Source organism: Solanum pennellii, chromosome 5 (genome assembly GCF_001406875.1).
Source record: "Solanum pennellii chromosome 5, SPENNV200".
Taxonomy (NCBI): domain Eukaryota; kingdom Viridiplantae; phylum Streptophyta; class Magnoliopsida; order Solanales; family Solanaceae; genus Solanum; species Solanum pennellii.
The window spans coordinates 67017963-67025543 of NC_028641.1; positions in this window are offsets into that span (position 1 = coordinate 67017963).

Genomic DNA, 7581 nt, shown 5'->3' on the forward strand with positions numbered 1-7581 from the left:
GCTGATGTTTCGATAAAAGTGGATATTTCAATAAAATAAGCTGATGTTTCAATAAATTCGTTAAACTGTTTCAATAAATTCGTTAAACTCTTAATGTTGTACAATCCTACTCAGTATTTCTTCACTCTCTTGTTCTATTATATAATTATCATATTAGTTTCTAGTTTTAACTTCCCTTTTTTTTTATGGACTCTGTCCATTCATGAATCTATTATTACTGTTCATCTCTTTCTCTTAGCCTTTGTTCTTAAGAGTAATCTTCTTTAACCACACCCCGGATTTGGTTATTCATAGTTCTTTTCTCAGAACATTTAACCTGACAATGTCCTAGGAATTTACAGGTTAATCCATCGATACTTTTAAGAAGCTAAGAGACTAACCATATACTAAGTAATATAGATTCATGATGATATTCATAAATTTACATGAGTTTATCAAATAATTAACATTTTATAAACACACATAATTTACATGTATGGGAAGTTTACTAGAAACTTAAATATGAAGACTTACATTATTTAGATCAGAGTGAAGTTTCCCTTTCGGGAAACCCGAAAAGCTTCCAAACTTTTACTTAAAACAAACTTTTAGAAACTAGAAAGAACTGAAATCTTTACTACGATCTTTTAGAAGATAATTTTAAAGAGAAAAGGGGTTCTTTTGAGGATTTTGAGAGAGTTTTTGTTGTGGTTGTCTTAGCCTTTTTTCGCCTTCTGTCTTTTCTTGTCTTTATAATGCTTGCTTTTTATAGAGATCTTCAGACTTCAAACTTCGGATTTCAAATGAAAAAGGAATCTTATCATCTCAGCCAGGTACACATTTGGTCCCCATCGTCACGTGAAATAATGTTCCTTTTCTTGCATTATTGTCCTTCTAGTCTGATATTTGTCTATCAATAGTTATCTCTTCTACATTATTTTTACTTTTAAAGTAAAGACGCGTCCCAACAGTTTTTCCACATGTGTGGTAGTGAGTAAAGTGGGACTCACATTTTTTGACAAAAGAGGCATTCCTCTTTAAAACTATAATAATTTTTCCTCTCTTTTTTTTTTAAGTGTCTAAATTGTGTAATGCAATTGAATCAAAACTCATACCAGAGTCATCATCATTTGGGTTTTGAGCAAATTGCATTGAGTCTGAAATGTTATCTGAATTATTTGGGCTTGAAACAGAATCTTGTCTTGGGCTTTGTATTGGGCTTGGGTTCATATGTTTATCTTTTTCTTGTTTTTGTTTAAGTAATTTTTCTACAGTTTGGGTTATAAGGGATTCTAGATCTTTATTTTTTTGGGATTTTTTAATTTTTTGTCTAATAGTCTGGTTAAATGAAAGTGGTAACCTTCTTCTAAAAGATGATCCTTCATCTTTTTCACTTTTTGGCAAAGTGACAGCCATCAACGGATTTGAGAAGTCTTTACCGGCTACCGTTTGAACCGGACTAGCTGTATCTTCATCCGATACAGTGGATTTCTTAGCATTCAGTGGGGAATGCACACCCCTCTCATCCATTTTTATTTGGGATGGAAAACCCTGTATATCTGTCTGAGTTTGTATATTTTGTTTAGTCTTACCTTTGCTCTCCATTCTTTGGAGTCATTCTCTGAGCTTGGAATTTTCTTGCATTAGGGCTTCATTTCTTAAATTTAACCTTTTGAATGCTTCGGTCATGGATGAGCAATGATCACAAAATATTACTTTATCTGTGTCTTTTTGAACGTTGTATTGTGGAGTTTTATCTGGGTTTTGTCTAAGGGCTGGAGAAATATAGTAATTTTGCCCTAATATTCCTCTAGCATAGTCTAAAGCTTCTGTAAAATCATTAAAACCTTAAAAGAGAGGTTTTTGAAAACCTTTAATAGAGTCTAAAACTTCTATCCATGTCTGAAAAACACCATTAGTTCTACCATGAATTACCACATAATATTTAAATCTATTTTCTTTATTTTTGCTAGTGAAATAATATCCTAAAGCATTTAAAACAGCAATTACATATTTAGTGTCTTTTTTATTATGAGCTATCAATATATTGTCTATGAGACATGTTTGTTGTTTGTCTAATTGACAGTTAGCTAAATGTCTAAATGTCCAGTTGGATGGTTCGTATGCTATCAAATTCTGTTGTCCAAACTGCAATCTTTCTATTTTAACGTCATCAATTTTATCTAGCGGTTTAAAATGCAAATTTGCTAACATTGTCTGTTTATAGGAATCTGCCAAACCTGAGGTTGAAGGTTGAACCTCTTTACCCTTGTCTGGTAGTAGAGGTCTCATTCTGTAAAATTTAAACATTGATTAGTAATCTACTTAGTTGATCTGCAATACTATTATCATTTCCCTTGATATGCTCAAAATTTATAGAATGATAAATTGATATAGTATCTAAAAAGTTTAGCCATCTTCTTCTACTACTAGTTTTATCATTAATTTTTTGATGAAATTTTACTATAGCTTCACAATTTGTTCTTATTAATATTTCTGGTTTATTTAGAATATAAATTCTAAAACTATTTAGACCATATATAACAGCTAAAATTTCAACATCTATACTAGCTTTATTACCCTTTTTTTTGAATTTTCCACTTTGNCTTCCTGTTTAGAACTATATTTATGTGGTCTTGATTTTAATACTGCACCCCATCCTTCAAAACTTCCATCTGTTTCTATTATTAAATAGTCTGATTCTAACGGCATATTAAGATCGGGAATATTTTTTCTTTTTTCTTTTATCTTTTGTACTAATTTTATGTCTTCAATATTAAAATTTCTTTGTCCTTTAGTTCCTGTCTTAAAAATATAATGGTCCTGCCATTTTTCCTAAATCTTTAATAAAAGGTCTTGCATAATTAATTATACCTAAGAATTTTTGTAAATCTTTTAAATTATTTAATTTATCTGGCATGTCTAGAGCTTTTTTAGCTATATGAGGTTGTAGTTTAACCTTTCCTTCTCCTAAAGTAATTCTTAGAAAGTTTATATAATTTTTACATAATTTTATTTTCTTCTTGCTAATTATTATTCCATTATTAACAAATAATCTAAAAATTGTTTGTAAATGTCCCAAGTGTTCTTTTATATTATTAATAAATACTAAAATATCATCTACATATACTAAAACAAATTTTTTATATTCTCCAAATATTTTATCCATTTTTCTTTGGAAAATTGGAGGTGCTGTTTTTAACCCGAATGGCATGACTAACCATTCAAAATGTCCTTCAGGGCAGTTAAAAGTTGTTCATTCTATACTATCGGGATGCATTTTTATCTGCCAGTATCCTGATTTACAATCGAATTTACTAAAAATTATTTTTCCTGGAATTCTATTTATTAATTCTGTTTTATCTGGTAATTTATAACCGCCTGTTCTAGTATTGTCATTTAGTCTTTTGTAATTTATAACCATTCTATCTTTTCCTCTAATTATTTCACTATGATTTCTTACCATAAATGCTGCTGATCTATGTTTTTAAGTAGATCTTCTTGTTACTCCTAATTCTAATAGTTCTTTAATTTGTATTCTAAAATCTTCTAGATCCTTATTTGTAGCTTCTATTGAGGCTGTTTTTATTATATATTCTGGGTTTATTATGTCTAGCTTGCATACTTCATGATTATTTTCCCAATACTTTAGAGGCTTTTCTCCTATTATTTCTATTTGATCTAAAATTTTTACTATATTATCTAGATCTTGTTGATTTTTTATTTGTCCTATTTTTTGAATTCCTGTCTTAAAATTATATAACTCTGTTTCCATTTCTATTAAAACATAGTTTTTATTAACTATTTCATCTTCTTTATCTATCTCTAGTATATTCTCGTATAATGTATTACATTCCGTTTTAGTACATTCTATATTATTTTCACAATTCTCACAACATTTTTCTTTATGTCTTACTTTAGTGTCAATTTTATTAGTTAAAACCGAAGTATAAGTAATATTTTTCATGAAAAGTATCCCGTCTTTTGTTATTAAAGTTCCTCCTTTATTGCATAGTATAAAATCTAGTCCTAACACAAAGTCTACTCTTATATCTAAATCTCTTACCCATATTTTATCCATCTTATAGGTAGGTTTATAGAATTTTGAACAAGTATTTAAGAAACTTATTTGTGCTTTATCTATGTAGTATCTATATATATTATGTGTTCCATCCATTTGCATAGCTGTAAGTGGTTTTTCTAAAGTCTTTATTAATTCTGGAGGTACAATTTTTTTATTTAAAATACTTTTGGTACATCATGAATCTATTAATGCTAAAGCCGCTATTTCATATTTTCCAATTTGAAGTTTTGCTAATATTTTGACAGTATTTATATTTTTATCTTCATTACATATTAAAGTATTAGACTCTTCATTCATTAATTCTTGATTATCTAGTTCTTGTTCAATATTTTTTCCTTTTTCTAATCTTACTATTTTTTCTTCTAATTCTTTAACTTTTGCTTCTAATACTAATACTTTTAAATTTATTAGAGGTTCATTTGTATATACTCTTTTCTTTTCTGAGTTATTACTCCTAATTGTGTTTCTATACAACTTATACATCCTTCTATAAAGCAATTATTACATTTAGCTCTTTTATATTTACTTGGATACCATTTACACCAATTACATGGATTACTGTCTAATCCTGTATCTTTTTCAAAATTATGTTCACATTCTATTATATTCATAAAATTAATTTTTAGGTCATCTATATTTAAATTTTCTATTCCTATTTCATTAATCAATTCTTCTCCTTCTGAATTAGAAGAATCTTCTTCTTTGTTATTCTCATCTATATCAATACTTACTATATAGTAGATGCTTTCATTATCTGACATATATTCATCTACATTTAATAATGCTTCATTAAATTCTTCTACTAATTGAGCATTTCTAGTCTTAGCATTATATCTTTTAGGGCAAGTATTTGCTAGATGTTCTATACTTCCACATGTAAAACATTCTAATTTATTTTTATAATTTCTATCTGTTCTGTATTTTCTAACATGTCTATCCCTATTCAAATATGGTTTCCTTGCTGAAGATTTTCTAAGAAAATATCCTTTTTTATTATATCTCTTATTGTTTTGTGGGTTATATTTTTTATATTTTTTCTTTTTATATTGATGTTTATCATAATTTTGAGTTGTATATATTATATCTTTACAGAAATTCATTTCATTTTGCTTTAATTGTTTTTGTATTTGTTGCTGTTTCCATTAATTCTTTTTGACTTAGTATAGATTCTAACTCAGATATTTCACTATCATTATCTTGTATTTGGGTCATTATATTATTACTTTTTTCTAATTTATCTTGTAAACTCTTTTCTAATCTATATCCTTTATTATCAATTCTTTGTTCACATGTTTTAAAATGAGATATCGTTTGTTCTAAATTTAAGTCTTTTAATTTACATCCTTTACATGTAAATAGTCTATTCTTATTGTTTTTACTTATTTCTTTGGCTCTTTCTATAGCAAAATCTACTGCAAAATCTTCTTCTAATATTATTTCTATATTAATTCCTTCTAAAGGCATTTCTTCTACAACACTTTCTTCTTCAAAGTCTTTTTGGGCTTCGTAATTGTAATCTGTAAATCTAATTGAAGGTTCTCCTTTAGAATTTGTATATATTAAATGAGCATCTGGTATTAATGCTTCTTTTTCTTTAAAATCCCCTAATTTCCATTCTAATCCTGCATATTCTTCAGGACTTATCTTTATAGGTTTTATTAATATTATCCCTTTATTTTCCATTACTTCTACTACATCTTTTATTTGTAATTTAAATCTAGTGTTACTATTATCCGTCATTTTTCCTAAAAATCCTACACACATTAATAAATTCGTTCCACTATGCATTTCTTCGTATCCTTTAGTTTGTATTCCTATTCTTATTTGGTTTCCGAATTCATTTAAATTCATCATAAAATCTGGACTTATGTAGAAAATTCCTCCATTATTAGTCATATCTACTTCTGTTAATCCTATAATTGCCTTTTTTATGTCTGACCATCTATTATCATATATTGTAATTAATGTCTTTGTTCCTAAGTTTTTTCTAGTTAATCCTTTAATTCCTATAACTATTAATCCTATATGCATTAAGTCTTTTTTAATATGTTTAATTTCTTTACCGATTCAGCGTTTATAAGTGGTAGAGTTACAGAATTTTTTCCTAATACTGATAATTGTTCTTCTCTATAATGTCTATATAGTTGAGATTTTGAGTTTGTATTATATAATACTTTTGGATTCAATAAATTTAATTGATTTTGTTGGAAGATTTGTATATCTTTATCTGTATCTATTATTTCTTCTAATTGTTGATTATTTTCTTCCTTTGTCTTTCTATTTAATATTCTTGACAAAAAATTATTGCTTATCATATTCTGGGAGTAACTTGGTCTTGGTCTTTCTTCTCTTGGTCTAGTTGGAAGAATATCCATTTTTTCTGTTTTTTAATTATTTTTTCTTTTTGAGGAGTAATTTCTATTTTATTTTACTTTTCTATTAATTCTTCTATTCCTGTTGTATCTATATTTTTACTTTCTAATCTTTCTTTGAAGTTTTTATCTATCTTATTATGTAGTTGTAATAAAAGTGCTATTATCATATTGTTCTGTTGTATAATAATTTGATATGATTTTGAAGATGGGCTAAAGTCTTTATAATCTGATGGAAGGGCTATTCTTTTTTCTATTAATTTTATCGCTTCACTATTTGTTTCTGATTCTACTAAATCTATCATGAAAGAACTATCTCTTTTATTGATGCTAATTCTGTTTTTATTTCTTGTATTTTTATTATTAATGTATTACTAATTTCCTCTTTAGATTTATTTTTTAACTCGTTTAATTTTTTACTTAAATCTATTCCTTGTTCCTTAAGGTAATCTAAGTTATTTTCTATCTTACTAAAAAGTTGTTTTTGTTTATTTTGTGTTTCTTCTTGTTCACTTATTATTTTTATAATTTTGTTGTTTGATTCTTTTATTTTTTCACTGAGATTGATTATCAAATCTATTAAAGTATTATATTGCGCGTCTTCTGTATGTAAGCAGTGATTTCCATTCTCAAAGTTACACTCAATTATATTGTCTGGTTTTACTCTTTGAAATCTTTTTTCTATATGGATCTGTAAGTCTAAGTATTCTATGTTTTTTAATGAAGCTATTTTTACTGTTATTATTTTATCCTAAAGTAGTTGGTTTATACCATTCGTAAAAAAAAATTATTCTTTCATTATAGTTATGTATAGTGTTATCAAGTCCTTTTAATTCCCACTTTAAACCGTTTATATATTCATCGTTATTTCTTTCAACATGAATATTTTGTGGTATAAAAAATTCGTTTTCATATACGTATATATATATATATATATGTATACATATATATATATTTATACATATATATACATACATATATATATGTGGTCTTGATTTTAATACATACATACATATATATATATATATATATATATATATATATATATATATATATNATTACAGTCCTTTCATTCAACTACATAACATACTCGTACATCTAATGTACAGATGTCATTCGACTTGCATATTTTGATGATACAAATAC